General features: G+C 49.2%; 1 long non-coding RNA gene across 1 annotated transcript; it reads left to right on the plus strand.

The window, feature by feature from the left end:
* The first annotated feature begins 2,161 nt into the window (after positions 1-2,161).
* LOC146861380 (uncharacterized) lies at positions 2,162-13,728 on the plus strand. The gene is made up of 3 exons (XR_014979254.1): positions 2,162-2,375; positions 12,998-13,186; positions 13,603-13,728. It is a non-coding gene; the product is annotated as an uncharacterized LOC146861380 (long non-coding RNA).
* Positions 13,729-15,768: the final 2,040 nt, after the last annotated feature.

The raw sequence follows: 15,768 nt of genomic DNA on the forward strand, positions 1-15,768 counted from the left end.
ATACATAATTTTTTTTTTAAAGATTTATATAGTGCGAACTCGAGCACCAGTTGCATTACAGACGGACACACAGTCGCGGACTGCATGACTCGCAGGTGGGGGGGGAGAGGGAGGGGGAAAGGGGGTCGTACGAGAAGGGGGTGGGGGTTAATTTAATAAAATTTCAACAACAAAAAACGTACCTTCGCCTCCGGGCCCAGGCTCCCATGTTGCATCTCCTGCGCTCTCTGTGCTCACAGAAAGCAGATGCAGGGAGCCTCCCTCTCCTCCCCTAAGCCAATCACAACGCTGCAATGGCAGTGTTGTAATTGGCTAGGACGCTGTCCTTACAGGTGTCTATGGGGAGGCCATAGAAAACGGAGAGTGCTATGACTGGTTTGGTCAGCCCTGGGGCCGACCAATCAGTCAGCATCCATAACATTGAGCTAGCCACTCCTCCCCGAACCCCCCAACCAGGCATTCCCTTCTTCTGTTTTCTCCCACTGCGAGAAGCAGAAACGTAAAATGGTATTTATACCGTTTTACATTTCTGCTTCTCGTAGTGCGAGAAAGCAGTAGGGAGACGCTCCGACGCCCAAGTGGAGGAGCCGCCTCTGCCGACACATTCATTTTTTGGTAGGCATGGGGAGATTAAGCGATTTGTCCAGAATCACAGGAAGCTGAGCCGACGCCGAGGCTCGAACCTGGTTGCCCAGCTCCAAATTTACAATGGAATAAACAAGAATTTAACTAAAAAACTTGGACTGGAGAAGCACATCACACATGGACCTAGGAAACTTACAGCAATTCAAAGACAAAGCAAACAGAAAAATCACGCATACTTATGATCCAACACCAATGAAACAATGCCGGTGCCTGGTCCACACCAAAGCACACCCCAAGTCAGCTCGCTCCCTAAAGTCACATAGCAACACACGTCCTAGACAGCCGACAGTTGTTTCACAAAGAGCATTCAGATAGTCCAGCCCTATGCGGCAAGCACATTCCAGAAAGCCAAGTCATGTGACAGCACAGATTCCAGACAGCCAGAGTGCGGCATTGTACACAGCAGACAACCCAGAGCCTAGCGTCAAAGCACATTCCATCCAGCCCACATCCCTAGCAGGCTATAGCAGTAAAGCGTGGTGCAAGTATCCATAACATAAGGCATGAAAGGAAACCTGCTCATAGTTTTCTTCTCATGGTTGCCTCTCTGTACATTTGTGGTGCCCCCAAAGCTCCCTGAAGCCAGCAAAAGGTAGCAGGTGGACTCTTATGTAGAACATCTAAAATATATAATTCATAATATGAGGAAAACATTATCGTGTTATGCGTTTGTTTGTATCGCACAGCTTCGCCATGTTTGCCTGCCATGCCCTCGGTCGTGCTTTGGGCTCTCGTGGACTGATTCTTTGATGGATGGTCGCAAGGGGTCCACATAATCATCTGATCTTAGAGGGTGGTGTATTTTGTAGGGTGAGGGATTTCTCTCTCTTCGTGTGCGTTAACTATCGCGAGTCTGAAACCTAAACTGTGTGAGTGAGTGGGAGTGAGTTCTGTCATGGCTTATGCCTTCAGGATTGCTGCAGGGTGCGCATGTATTAGCCACACCTTGTCGTCTTGTGCTCTTCGTAACCACTTCTGTGGCTGGTTGTCAGAGTCGTAGTAACGCATCGGTTGTTAAGTTTGTGTTTCTTTTCTGGGGTGCATTGTTCCAGATACGTGTTCCGCTAATCCAATGGCTCCAGGGTTCTTTGATTCTTTGGCACCTATCTGTCCTCGCCTGTCTATGTTTGTGTTTTTCTGAAGCGTGTTCTTCCTGTGTCTGGTATTTCCTGCGCAGTGTCACTCAGTGTGCCCCTATCACTCTTCATAGCTCCCTGCGGCTCCTGCTCTGCCCCAGCTGTGGTCACTGGACTCTCTCCACCGGGCCCTGGCCTTCCAGACTTCCTGCCCTCGAGGCCCTCTGTTCCAGGCTCCCTGGGGCGGGTCAGTATAGACAGAACAGACAGAGAGAAATCGGTCTGCAGGCATGCACCAAGGCAGGGGTACGCCCGGGGTTGACAAGTTGGGGTGACGCACAGCTGGCAACTAATAGCTCTCCGAGTCCTGTCAGTGAGAAGCGAGCGCGCGCGTTATCCGGTGCCTCCGTCTCTGGACGGGCCTCGCGCTGCCCCAGCCCCTCCCCCTCTCAGCGGCGGGTATTCTCAGAACTGTGTCCACGAGGACTGCAGGGACGGGCGTCCCCCCTCCCGCCAGATAAATATACTCGCAGGGTTACGCCATGCCTATGTACACATGACAGCACGGAGGAGAGTAAATCATAGAGGCACATGGCCTCGTGACGACAGAACATGAAACGAGAGAGGGCAAAGACCGACAGAGAGGTAGAAAAGGTAAGAACAAAAAGCCGAAACATTCCGCGAACAGACACGGAGGGTCTGGCAGAGTCACGGAGGTACACATAGACATAAGAATGAGAGCAGATGCAGGGGGGCGGGGGGCGGGTGGCAAGGTGCAGATGGCAGCTGAGTGAGAGAGGAGGGATGAGCGCAGGGTGGGGGGTGAGGAGAGAAGAGGCTGAGAGAGGAGAGATGACATGACAGGCCTGTGTGCTGCAATTACCATCTGAGCTTTAAGCACTTACAGGCGAAGTGAGGAGACCTGGCAGCCCCAAGGACACCGCGGGAGGGCGGGAGGGGGGAGGGGGAGCTGCAGAAGGACGAGGGCATCGGGAGGGAAGGGGGAGGGGGTAGAGACGGGCAGGGAAAGATACAGGGGGAGATATGAGGCGGGGTGAAGAGTGGGTGGAGTAGAGAATTGCTTAAGTGGATGAGGGAGAAAGAAAAGAGGCGAAGGAGGAGAGAACAGATCAAGGAGAGGGGACAGGCAGCAACAGGGGCGGAGGGGGGAGAAGAGGGATCAGGTGTGGAGAGACAGGAGCAGAGAGGCAGAAGAAAAGGATGGTGGCAGGTGGCAAGGCGAGAGAAGCCACGGCGAGAGAGGGCGGCCCGTGTGCTCCACTTTGAATGTTTTCACACGAGAGTTACGTCTATTGACAGGCAGTAACCGCAAAACATCCCCAGTGCCGACAATCAACCCGAATTGACAATCAGGTGCAATGGCGCTCTTTCTTAACGTCCCAGTCCCGCAGGCGCACATGGCCTCTCTACGACTGGCAGAACTTGGCCTCTCCTCCGTCACACTGGCTGCAGGGCCTGGCCTCCCTTCGCCTCTCTGCTGTTATAACAGCTGCAAAGACAGGGCCTTTCTCCACTGTCCCACAGGCTTCTCAAGTGGACCAAACGTGGCTCTCCCCTCCCGCTCAAGGAACCTATGGTAGCTTAGATGCGCAAAGGACAAAGAAAGTTTTCCCTGGCTGTGCGACCACTACTGAGGTGCAGTGAAGTCCTGTGTATTAGTCTCTTTTCCTACACCCATGCACCCCCCCCCCCCCCCACTCCATTTCTCCCAAGATGGATGTCTCCGGGGATTTGTGTTCGCACTCACCAATCATAGCGTCTGCAGAAAACTATGGGTTTCGCATCTATGTTCATCTAACGTTTATTGTGAGGTAGTGGTTGTCACAAGGCGGCCTTTTGTCTCTCCCTTGTCACAGTGTGCAGGGAAGCTGACCGTTCCGGGTGTCTCCTTGATCACACTGGCTGCAGAGCTTGGCTGTTTTTGGGCTCTACCTTGTCAGGGAGCCTCGCCACCCTGGATCTCTCCCTTGTCACAATGTGCACAGAGGCTGACTTCTGTGGGTCTCACCCTTGTCAGAGTGTGCACAGTGTCCAGACAGGTTGGCTTTTGTGCGTCCCACCCTTGTCTCAGTGTGCAGAGCCTGGCCGCGCTGGGTCCCTCTCCTGTGACACTGGCTGCAAAGCCTGGCCGCGCTGGGTCCATCTCCTGTGACACTGGCTGCAGAGCCTGGCCGCTCTGGGTCCCTCTCCTGTGACACTGGCTGCAGAGCCTGGCCACGCTGGGTCCCTCTCCTGTGACACTGGCTGCAGAGCCTGGCCGCGCTGGGTCCCTCTCCTGTGACACTGGCTGCAGAGCCTGGCCGCGCTGGGTCCCTCTCCTGTGACACTGGCTGCAGAGCCTGGCCGCGCTGGGTCCCTCTCCTGTGACACTGGCTGCAGAGCCTGGCCGCGCTGGGTCCCTCTCCTGTGACACTGGCTGCAGAGCCTGGCCGCGCTGGGTCCCTCTCCTGTGACACTGGCTGCAGAGCCTGGCCGCTCTGGGTCCCTCTCCTGTGACACTGGCTGCAGAGTCTAGCCGCGCTGGGTCCCTCTCCTGTGACACTGGCTGCAGAGCCAGGCCGCTCTGGGTCCCTCTCCTGTGACACTGGCTGCAGAGCCTGGCCGCTCTGGGTCCCTCTCCTGTGACACTGGCTGCAGAGCCTGGCCACGCTGGGTCCCTCTCCTGTGACACTGGCTGCAGAGCCTGGCTGCTCTGGATCCCTCTCCTGCAGAGCCTGGCCGCGCTGGGTCCCTCTCCTGTGACACAGTCTGCAGAGCCTGGCCGCGCTGGGTCCCTCTCCTGTGACACTGGCTGCAGAGCCTGGCCACGCTGGGTCCCTCTCCTGTGACACTGGCTGCAGAGTCTAGCCGCGCTGGGTCCCTCTCCTGTGACACTGGCTGCAGAGCCAGGCCGCTCTGGGTCCCTCTCCTGTGACACTGGCTGCAGAGCCTGGCCGCTCTGGGTCCCTCTCCTGTGACACTGGCTGCAGAGCCTGGCCACGCTGGGTCCCTCTCCTGTGACACTGGCTGCAGAGCCTGGCCGCGCTGGGTCCCTCTCCTGTGACACTGGCTGCAGAGCCTGGCCGCGCTGGGTCCCTCTCCTGTGACACTGGCTGCAGAGCCTGGCCGCGCTGGGTCCCTCTCCTGTGACACTGGCTGCAGAGCCTGGCCGCTCTGGGTCCCTCTCCTGTGACACTGGCTGCAGAGCCTGGCCGCGCTGGGTCCCTCTCCTGTGACACAGTCTGCAGAGCCTGGCCACGCTGGGTCCCTCTCCTGTGACACTGGCTGCAGAGCCTGGCAGCGCTGGGTCCCTCTCCTGTGACACTGGCTGCAGAGCCTGGCCACGCTGGGTCCCTCTCCTGTGACACTGGCTGCAGAGCCTGGCCGCGCTGGATCCCTCTCCTGTGACACTGGCTGCAGAGCCTGGCCACGCTGGGTCCCTCTCCTGTGACACTGGCTGCAGAGCCTGGCCGCTCTGGGTCCCTCTCCTGTGACACTGGCTGCAGAGCCTGGCCGCGCTGGGTCCCTCTCCTGTGACACTGGCTGCAGAGCCTGGCCGTGCTGGGTCCCTCTCCTGTGACACTGGCTGCAGAGCCTGGCTTGTATTTTGCTGTTTCTGTCATTGCATCCACATATATGATACAACAAGTAACAGCATACCTAAACAAGTCAGGACTAATGGCTTTCTCAATGGTTGTTAGTTGCATAAGATAATTAAGCAGCAACTATGGCTTGTTATATAGAATATTGAGAAAGCTTCCTCTTAACGCCCTGGTGACACCACGACAATGTTGCTGCTCTTGAACTTCAAAAAGAGAAGGGAAATCCAGAGAGAAATTACTCTCTTTAAAGTATTTCCCTACCCCTAGAACGCTCACCTGGCATGTCGTCATGCCCTAACTTCTCCACTAGTGAGAAGTGAGCAGTGTGAGCACCAGCACGTCAGGTGCCTGCTGTCACTGCAGTCCGGGGGAAAAACGGACCAACTGTGGCAGGGCACAAAACAGAGCCCGATAGAGACCCGTTTTGAGGCCTTCTTAAAAAAATTGCTGGTGCTCAGACCCGGTGAGACCCGGCCCACTGAAAGCCCTGGGTCTCTCCTTGTCACATTAGCTGCAGAGCCCGGATGCTGTGGGTCTCTTCGCTGTCACTGTGTGGAGAGAGGCTGGCTAGTGTGAGTCTCTCCCTTGTCACATCGGACAGAGAACCTGGCTACTGTGGGTCTCACCCATGCCACAGTGTGCAGAGAGGTTGGCTGCTGTGGGTCTCTCCCTTGTCTAGTAGCGGCTGCTACCAGACAGGAGTGGTACGGCGGCGTGGGGGGAGAAAATGTTAAAAAAAACACTTACCTGTGCCGGCCGGACGCCGTCTCTCCTCAGAACTCTTCCTTCTTCCTGTCTCCAACGGCAGTAGGAAGCAGCAGGAGGCACCTGGGCTCCCAGGCAGCGTTGTGATTGGTCTGAGTGCTGTGGTTCGGCTCTCAGACGGGGACTGGGAGGCTTTGCATGTTCCTCACCAGGCTGCGTAATGCAGCCTGGTGGGGAACATGCAAAATGTGTATGACTGTTTGCCCGTCCCAAGAGGGCCGGCCAAGCAATAATGCGCACTTAAGGAGTGCAAATCACTCCTACCCCTGCTCTGCCCAGCACCGCCCGAGAGCCACTGACTTCAATAGGAAAAATAAAATGATAATAAGGATACATTATCATTAGATTTTTTCTTTTGAGCAGTGGGGCGACACTCCTGCGCCTTAGCGGAGGAGCTGCCCCTGCCCTTGTCAAAGTGTTTAGAGAGGCTCACCCCGTTAAGTGTCTCCCCCGTAGCACTAGATGCATAGCAAAACCAGTCTAAATTTCAGAGAAATATGCAATCTTTTAAGATTTCATAGGGTGGAAATTAAAGTTGCGGTGTAACGTAAGAAATCTGGAGAGAGGACATTTAATAATTCGGAAAGTAACTGAAAAAATAGTGAAAAACAACACATCAAACTCCGCCCAGTGTGGCTATGTCATGCAGTGCGAAGTCACAGAGAAAGTGTATAAACGAACACATGCAATAGGTGTGTGTGCTGCTCTGACCCCAGAAGATCACACGTATGAAGAATATGTCACACTTTTATACCTTACGATGTACACAATGAATGCAGATGTACGTGCAGAGTGGCAAATGAGAACACGACAGCATGCAATGCATGAGGTGGACTTTAAGCATATAACATGAACTGCATTTTATATAACTGCTAATCTGCATTATTCTGAAGACAGGAAGGACGGACAACGTATAACAAGCGGTGACGGAGCTCCTCACTGCCCACGATCTCCCTGTCCTCAACCAGCAGCCATCGCCTCCAGCTTCCCCGGGAGAGGCATGCCAATATATCCTAGACACGGGTAGTGTGCTTAAAAAATTCTGGTAGTGCGGCACAGAGCCGGGGAACCGCTGAATGATCCCGGCTCCTACACTCGCAACGTAGCGAAGATGGCGAGCCCACTCTGATCGTGGAGGCCTTTCTGATTGCACTGGCAGCCGCAGCGATTTATTTTTTGTGGGAGAGGTTCCCCCTTCCCAGCAGACTAATTCAGGGGAGCTCATGGACCTGGTAGGCGCCCCCACAACTCCCCACATATACAGTGGCAGCAACTGGAGCACAGACATTTGGCCCTGTCCAGAGCACTATTCTACCCGGAGCTACGACAGTGAGTTTCAAGGGGCTGGTGCCCTCTTCTTTTGCCGGTGCTGTGGAGGGATCTGTGGGTTAGTCAGCTGGCCCTCCTCCTCCGCTCCATCACCCTCAATACCTCTTGGCTACAGATCTAGCACCAGGACTAAGATGGCGGCCTTCCTTCGATTCCGCGGGTCACCCTGATTCCTTTAAGGGAGATGCTCCTGCTCAGGGGAACACTTTGGCGCGCACAGCAGACTTGCCGGTTCCCACTACTCCAGTTTCTCTCCCACAGCACCGAACCAATGACTACCTTTCCTCCATTTACGAACTCCCCTTCACAGGCTATGGAGCCTTCATGCTCTATAGCGTCGAGCTACCCCGCTTCCCATAGTTGACACCCTGCACAAGTTCAAGAACAGCCCCAGGCTCCAGCACGGCACCTTCACACACCACCAACCGGCCATCTACCACTATAGCCATCACCAGCTCGGGAATCCCTCCAGGCCCTAAATCACTACCAGTGAGTGCAACAGCACCCTGAAGGCCTGGCTGAAGGAGCACAGCAAAAACCAGCCATGGAGGGATCTCGCTCTGTAAATATGTAATATATATTTGTCCAACCATAATCGCTTCAACTTTTCTTAAAATGTAATCTTCAGTTAATTTACAACTTGTATATATGTAACTCTAACCACTAGTATCTGTAGTAGATGTATGTACTTACTACTATTCTTATGTGAATTTAGAGTTTATCTGTTTTGTATCTTTAATGTAATTCATGTATTCTGAAGTCCTTATGTAATGTAACTGGTTCTATTGTAAAACGCTCTAACACCTTATAGTTTGCGCTATGTAAAATGCATAAATACATTTAAACATTGTTCAAAACCAGGTTAATTGAAATATGCCTTACTCTGCCTCCTCTTGCAAACCTCTCCTCAGTCGCACGTGAGTATCCCGATGTCCCTGTGACGTCCTCCCGGAACAGCCCTCACGAGCCCCGCCCACTCTTGCCCTAATGCCAGCGTGTCTGCTGCTTTGCCTGCACATAAACTGTGCAGTTGTCCAGCACCCAGCTCAGCAATGCTGCTAAAAAAAGCCCTTACAGTAAGTAGCTTGGTCACTGCCAGCGGTGTCTGTGGACTACGTAAAGAGCTTCCGCTGCCTCGTGGCTCCCGGCCTTTCTCCTTTATTCCTGACACAGTGTAAGGCGTCTCTCTGCAAGTACTTTGCAAATGTGTTTTATTTTCTAAAGTCTGCACTACTGATTTCGATTGTCCCTGCTGAAGGGCTTCATTTCTTTTGGCCTTCCCTGGTTTTAACGACTGCAAAGCTTGTCCCTTCAGGTCTTTACCTATTACTCTGTTCAGGGCTGGAGCAAATATGAATGGTGTCCTAGGTAACTTCGAAGTTGTACCTCCACACACTTGTTCCTGGCCCTTTGATGCCCTAGATCGCTTGTCCTTTCCCAGCATCTTCCTATGAATTGGCGATTCTTAAAACAATGTAAGCACACACAACAGTTACACAAACCTCGGACACACTGGCCAGACACACAAACAAGATGTACACCACACTGGATAAACATACCTTCTATATACATACCTATATAATCTATATATATATATATGTTCACTGAAAAAAACATAGGTTTCAGGGACGTTATAGTTAGTTGGACATTTGACTCATATAAAATCAGAGAAATTCTCCCGTTATAGTTAGTTGAGCTAACTATAACTTGCACGCCCGCAATGCACTGGTGATGTCGTCACATATTACATCACTCATGACATGGTCAGTGACATCACTGATGACATCTCAAATGACATCACTGATGACATCATCCAGTGAATGTTTGTTTCTGTAAAGTTTAAATATTTTTCATATATATCTATGCCAAGGTGTATTGAATAAAGAGTGGATTTACAAGTGCCTGAATTGATTATTTCGTAGGTGCGTGACTGACTGTATAAGTGAGTGATTGAACATGTGTTACTGAATGTATGGGTTAGTGACTAAACTGTGTGAAAGTCTGTATTAGTGTCTCAGTTTGTGTATAAGCGGCTGCATGGGTTGGCGAGTAGCTACATGAGTGTCTATATGGGTTATTGATTTGTTGTCTGAGTATCTGTATGGGTGCCTGAGTGTCGGTATGGGTGGGTGGGGGGGTGTGACTTTGTGCAAAGATGTCTGAGTTGGTGATTTACTGGTTGTATGGATTAAAAAGTCCATCTGGGAAGGGCTGTATGGGTGAGTTAGAATGTGTATGGGTGTGTTGGTGAATGAATGGATGTCTCAGTGGTATATGTGTGAGTACCTACATATGTTTTAAGACAGTATATGTGAGTGTTGGAGTATATAAATGACTATACGTAAGGGTACGTTATTTGAAGAGTGGGTGTATAAATGTGTGTCTGCTTATATCAGTGATTGTATAAGACAGTAAGTATGTGTTAGTATCTACATAAATAAGTGATGTGGTGTGTGTATACATAACGGAGTTGGTGTGTATAACTGTATACATGAGTAAATGGGTATGTGATAGATTCTTTGCATGACTGACTAGATGTGTGAGTAACTGTATGGATGAGTGGCTGAGTGTGACTGTATGTATAGGTGTATAAGTGCATATTATAGTACTGTATTGATGATTAACTGCATGAGATTGGATGTGTGTAGACCTAGGAAATAGTGGGTGGTATGTAGTATCTGGCATTCTTGTGCGTATGGTTTCAAAAATAGTAGTCTGTATTTTAGAGTGCGTGTATCAAAGTTTATATTAGGGCATCAGTATGTGCATCAGATTATCATGTGGATGATGTCATCAGTGATGTCATCAGTGATGTCATTTGAGATGTCATCAGTGATGTCATCAGTTATGCCATCAGTGATGTCACTGACCATGTCATGAGTGATGTAATATGTGACGTCATCACCAGTGCATTGCGGGCGCGCGAGTTATAGTTAGCTCAACTAACTATAACGGGCGAATTTCTCTGGTTTTATATGAGTAAAATATCCAACTAACTATAACGTCCTTGAAACCTAAGTTTATTTCAGTGAATTTCTAAGGTTTTTTAAATGCCAATTCCTAACTATAACGTCTGTAAAACCTATGTTTTTTTCAGTGAATTTCAAAGGTTTTTTAAATACTAATTCCTAACTATAACGTCTGTAAAACCTATGGTTTTTTAGAGAATTTCAAAGGTTTTTTAAATGCTAATTCCTAAATATAACGTCTGTAAAACCTATGTCTTTTTCAGTGAATTTCAAAGGTTTTTTAAATGTTAATTTCATATTTTAATATTTATAAAACCCACATTTTTTCTATTTTTTTTTGTAATATTGTGGAACTCTATTATCCTTTTTATTTTTTTTAATTTGAAAAATTATGTAATTTTTTATATCTTCAAAAAAAAAGTATGTATATATATTTTTTGTTGTTGAGAAAACTAGACTCCCGTACAGGTAGGGTACCAAGCTCCATCACCACACAAATCCTATCCGCCATATTGCGAAACTCGTTAAGGATGCGCATTTCGTATCTGACGGCTTCGTAGCACCGTGTCCCGCCTAACATCATATACGTATAAGGTCGCACCAGTTCCTAGTTTGGTATGCGACGAGTGCGCGGTACCAATACGCGCGTTACGTCATATACGTATAGGGTCACACCAGCTGCACGTTCTGTATGGGACGAGTGCACGCTGCCAGGCCCTGTGTTATGTCATAGACGTATGGTATCGCACCGGGTACGCCATTCCCTCATTTATTTTTTTATGTCTCAAAACTATATCTAAATAAGTTTAAAGTGTATATGAGAGCAAGCGATAATCTAAAATATTTTCCACATTTATATATTTCTAACTGTAATAAACTTATAGTATGGTAAATATATTTTCTCAAAATCACGTCGGGTGCGGCCTCCTTGCACGCTCGGTGTGCGATTGCCATGTGACCTAAAAAAAGCTTTTGATTGGTTCATAACATTTTCCATTGTAACAGTTGGAGGACCCCACCCATTTTAGTCATTCTCTCTACACCGTTTGATGAGAGACACCTCTTCTGCCTACAGAGCTTTTTTGAAAACTGTTTTGCTGTGTACACAACTTATAGTACACACAACATGCAACGATCATCTTGATCAATAATCATGCTCTGTACAGTAGCCTTCCACGTGTAATAGCCATGCATCTGAAACGTTACATCAAAAAACAAATGTGTGTTACACGATGCCCCTGATGTGTGTGTGTGCACGCATTATTGTGCTGCCTTTCGGCCTGGGTATTGGTGGCTCGAAGGGGTATCATCAGCCACGGACAGAATGCACATCCTAGATCACATGTGACAAACAGTAAAGAGTAATGTGTAGATTTGTGTTGCAGCATGCTCTGTTGTCAGGCTTTACCAGTATAGTAGAGTGTCATATGTGAGACTTTCAGCTTCACGTTTGACATGCATTGCTTGACTGTAATGAGCGTTATCACTGTGTATGACGTAACCACACTGCTGATCCTCCCTCCATCCGAGCACATTCACATGTGTACGCTTCGCGATAGCAACACTTTCAATAATACTCACACCATTGACATGCGTGTCTGCGCACATCCACCAGCTTGATAATAACATGTGATGTTGTCCATTCAATGTTTTCGGACAGCATCTCATTAGCGATAGTTGCCGCCCTCCCGGTACATGCTAAATTAATGTAAATTGCGGATTGTACGACGTCAAAACTGCAACAGGGACACACACATAAGTACACTTCCTGCCCAGGCAGGAACTGAACAACGCCCAGGTCCCCGGAATAATTATTCACACCCCTACGCTGGCCTGGCGTACGCAAGCCCAGCCCACTTTGCGTACATATAAATAGGATAACGACGATGCCACATGTCCCAGTTCTTCCACACTGCTACTGGTGATATGGCCGCATCCACCTCGCATATCACAATGCGCAATTAAAAAAAGGGATCCATGAGGTGTACATCATCCTGGTAATCAAAACTACATCTGAATTGTGAACCCTGCTGGCTGTCGTGTTTGGACACACACAAATGACAGCAGGTGAGCAGTGGTGCTTGGGTGCACAGGGGCTGCAACTGAGCCCGTTGCGGCGGGAGGGATGAGGTGCATCAGCCTGGGTGCACAGGTGCAAACAAGCGATGTTACCGTGCGTAATGATGTGATCTCTGACTTCATTCAGTCACATCTCTGTCTCATTTTAAGGACCTGCTGGACCGTACTGTAGGCCTGAGCCAGCGGGCAGCGCTGTCCTACAGACATGTGGCATTGGCTTTTGGGGCAATGTAGTGAGCTGACTACTAAGTGTACATGCACACAGGCTTGCGCCACTGCATTGCACGCCACATTATGCTTCTAGCATGCGCTCTGTTCCTTTGTATGTGAACGTTGGCATAACATATTATTATTTACCCTTGTGTATTCTTGTGCACTCCAACTCCTCTTTGAATCACGATTACCACTAGCAGTTGGTAGATCGTACTTCAAGAAGGAAGGATGCACTCAACTGGTGTTCTCTCTTAAGCTTGAAATAAACCTTAATTTACCTTAAGACGTTTCCACCATTTTATTATTTCTCCCTTTTCAGACACTGAGTTAGTTGAATGAAAATGCACGCAGCAGCTGCTCAACCGTGGATGATGCTCTGGCCTTTTTGACGCCTTCCATCGTGGTATCAAGACACCGTCCCACACCGGAGACCTGCAGTGCCACCCTGAGAGGCACCCCGGAGTCGGAACTCGCACTGGCACGTCGTTGGACACACCGGTTGTGGCAGGTGAGCAGTGAAGCTTCGGTGCGCAGGAGCTGCATTTGAGCACAGTGCGGGGGAAGGGGCTGGGGTGCAGCAGCCTGGGTGCACAGGTGCAGGCAAGCGATGTTGCCTAGATAATAATATAATCTCTGGCCTCATGCATATCTCTGTTTCATTTTAAAAAACTTGCTGGACCGCACTGTTTCTCGCGGACCCCAGCATCCCAGACACATGGGTGACGGGAGGTGAACAGTGAGGGCTGGGTGCAGTAGGCCGACGCTCTGTCTCATCCTCCCTCTGTTCTTTTGACTCTCCCTCCCCTTCTCCCTTCCACCCACAATGCTCTCTGTCCCATTCTCACTTTCTTCCTTTCATTCTGACTACCTTTCTTTTTCTCTTGGACATGGCACACATACTTATGTTTCTTTTTTCTCTTGCAGGTTTTGTACACTGCTTCCGGAGGAGTCCAACCCACTTCTTTCATGATTTACTGTTGTTTGTTCGAATAAAGTTACGTTTCCATTTATTTGTGTTGTTTTAATAAAAGTTATTTTTTTACCAATAAATAAGTGAGTGTATGGGTCTTCTTTTTCTGACAACACTTGTCTGTAGTTTATTGTGAAAATCGGCGGTTGATAGGAGGTTATGAGGGAAAACATTTGTAATTTTGCAGTGTACCTACCAAATATAAACCAACAGACTATTACATAAATGTAGCCTGGGTAATTTTACAACTGCAAGGGTTCTATGAGTGTATCAGTTTATAACACCATGAGTACTGCCTGTGTGATTACAGAACCAATAAGGCACTGCCTAGGGCCACCAAGACTTCAGGGACTGGCGAGGTCCATCCTGCATTTTTAGGTAAAGCCCCGGAGGGTGGCGATCCCCGGACTTGAATTGGCCCCGAAACCCCCCGAACAATTAGTAAACAATACCCGGGAGGTGGCGATCCCCTAGGCTGTGAAACGTCTCTGTGCCCTCCCGCACCTAATTTACATGTGAGATCAAGGTCCCCAATTCTGAAGAGACCCCAGAATATAATAATAGGATTGGCCCCGGAACATTACCCACCAGTGGGCTCATTTAAATGAACGGGTGAGACCCCGCTTCTTTTCTCCATTTTTACCATCCGGATCCGCTTTATTGAAGCGATACAAGGTTTTTCTCCTCTCGCTTCAACGAGGCAAACAATAATTTACTATCACAGGGTGGAAGCCATGCTCCTGCCCTGTAATAGCAAACATAAATGTCCCACGGATGCACACCCCGGGACATTGTATGAGCTGCGCCTGGGAGGTGGCCCTCCATAGGGCCATGATGCATTGGTTACTGCATTACTACAGAATTGGTATAAACGCATACTAACACTACTTGCACACGTGTAGTACAGCAACCAGAGTGTAGTGAAGAGGCAAAGGAAGCCCAAAATCAAAAAATATAAATCCTACCAGAGGTAGGATCACATAGTTCGATGAGCCGACGACCCTGCGATGAGTAGAAACATCTTCACCAAGAAAACGGGTCTTCAGCAGAACGTAAGCAAGCTCGACATTTTGGTGAGTGCTGCCTTCTTTTTACCTTCTCCCGCTCGTCGCCAAATTTATGCAGTGAAGAGGAAGACAGCAGTGGATCTGATAAGTAGATGTATTGCAGGAAAAGAAGACAGCTTAAACAGCCACCAACAGGACCAGACAGCAAGGCAACGTCTTCTCCAGCACCGTGTACAAACTCCCCGAGATTCCCCTCATGACAGCCCTACATTCTAACATTACATACTTACATTATAGTAGCATTACATACTAACATTCTACTATGACTTACATTGGAATACTACACTGAGCACATGACTTTACAGCAATAAGCTCATGGTTTTATCCACGAGTCTTGAGACTGGTAGGGGTGAGTAGTTTGCTTCCCACTCCCTGTATTGTATAAACGCAAACTAACACTACTTCCACAGGTATGCTACGGCGCCCATAGCACATCACTTTACAGCAAGGAGCTCACGGTTTTATCCCTGAGTCTTCAAACCAGTAGGGGTGAGTAGTTTGCTTCCCACTCTCTGTATAGTATAAACGCATACTAACACTACTTACACAGTTATACTACAGCGGCCAGTATGCTACAGCGCCCAGAGCCCATCACTTTACAGCAATCAGCTCGGTTTGATCCTCCAATCTTCTCACAGGTAGGCGTGAGTTCTTCGCTTTCCACTTCCGGTATAGTATAAATGCACGGTAGAGGTCAGTAGTTCCCACTCCCTGTATGATATAAACGCCTACTAACACTACTTCCACAGGTATGCTACAAAGACCAGAGCACATCACTTTACAGCAATGACCTCATGGTTTAGGCTCTCGGTTTCATACCCGAGTGTAGCAGAATCTCATCTCAGCTGAGCAACACCACACTTTCAGTCCAGTAGGAGTGACTATTTCGCTTCGCACTCCCCCACAGAGGTTACAGTGCTGCTATCCTCCTACTTCCTACTCTTGTCACCTTTTTTCCCCCTTACTCATTGCAACGGAATCACAAAATGGCTGCCAACACTTCCTAGTTGCAACAGCTCGCAGCCAATAAGCATCAAGCTTGTGCTCGTAACG

Source organism: Triturus cristatus, chromosome 3_1 (assembly GCF_964204655.1).
Source record: "Triturus cristatus chromosome 3_1, aTriCri1.1, whole genome shotgun sequence".
NCBI classification, from domain to species: domain Eukaryota; kingdom Metazoa; phylum Chordata; class Amphibia; order Caudata; family Salamandridae; genus Triturus; species Triturus cristatus.